The following is a 1,940-nucleotide window of genomic DNA, read 5'->3' on the forward strand; positions in this document are numbered from 1 at the left end:
TACATACATACAAACATACATACATACATACATACATACAAACATACATACATACATACATACATACAAACATACATACATACATACATACATACAAACATACATACATACATACATACATACAAACATACATACATACATACATACATACAAACATACATACATACATACATACATACAAACATACATACATACATACATACATACAAACATACATACATACATACATACATACAAACATACATACATACATACATACATACAAACATACATACATACATACATACATACAAACATACATACATACATACATACATACAAACATACATACATACATACATACATACAAACATACATACATACATACATACATACAAACATACATACATACATACATACATACAAACATACATACATACATACATACATACAAACATACATACATACATACATACATACAAACATACATACATACATACATACATACAAACATACATACATACATACATACATACAAACATACATACATACATACATACATACAAACATACATACATACATACATACATACAAACATACATACATACATACATACATACAAACATACATACATACATACATACATACAAACATACATACATACATACATACATACAAACATACATACATACATACATACATACAAACATACATACATACATACATACATACAAACATACATACATACATACATACATACAAACATACATACATACATACATACATACAAACATACATACATACATACATACATACAAACATACATACATACATACATACATACAAACATACATACATACATACATACATACAAACATACATACATACATACATACATACAAACATACATACATACATACATTATTTATACATGAAATAGAACAGATAGAACTTGATCCGACTTGCCTACAACTCATATTGGGTTATTACCCAAACCCGAAATAATTCTTTTTTATTTTGCAATGCTATTGTAAATATTAGACCACTGTCGTTAGAATCCAGGGTAAATGTCTTTGTTCTGAAAAATATTTATATTCCTGAACACGTTTATTGTTGTGACCAACATTTGGATGATCGCGGATTTACAGTTACTGCTGCCAGGTTTGCGATTTATTTATAGACCATATGTAATAAAAGGTCAGCAACTGCAAGTTTTCTTAGAAGCTCTTCGTAATATAGCAAATAATAATTACTGTTTCTTAATTTTTTTCTGTTTTTATGTTATTCTAGATTCCGAAATAACAGAAACAAATCAGCATAAGAAAAAATTACAAAGAAATTCTCAAGCTACAAGCAGTTCGATAATATTCAATGAAAATGCAAAAATCCAAAGCGAAGAAATTAATGCAAAAAAGTCAAAAAATATTCAATATGTTAAAGAAAGTGAGATTCTGTTACAACTCTATTCTAGTTTAAGAAGAAATGGTTCTTTTAATTTAGTTATTTTTACTAATATAAATATATAACTTTTATATAATTTTTTCAGGAGTTCTGACAAAGATTTTTAAGCTAATTGAAGAAATCAGATTTGAAACAATTGCAACGAGAAAAGAACAGCAAGAAATTAAAATAAAACTAGATACTCTGTTAACACAAAATGATAATAGTACCATTAACAAATTTAGCCGTCTACTTCCGATTTCTTCAATGGAATCTTTTGATGAAATTGATCAGTGTTTGACAAATTCTGAGGAAGATTTTATATCTTTGGTAAGAATATAAAAAAGTAAAATAATGAATTTAATTATTTCCACAATGTTTTTGGAAAAACACATTTAATAATATATTACATTTGACATAAAAAAAATGAACGCGAAAACAATACATTTCTATATTTTTTTAAATTTTTGTTAACGTAATATTATAAATCAGAGCTATATATATATATATATATATATACA

The sequence above is a fragment of the Formica exsecta genome, unplaced genomic scaffold, assembly GCF_003651465.1.
Source record: "Formica exsecta isolate Colony F162 unplaced genomic scaffold, ASM365146v1 scaffold73, whole genome shotgun sequence".
In the NCBI taxonomy this organism is placed as follows: Eukaryota; Metazoa; Arthropoda; class Insecta; order Hymenoptera; family Formicidae; genus Formica; species Formica exsecta.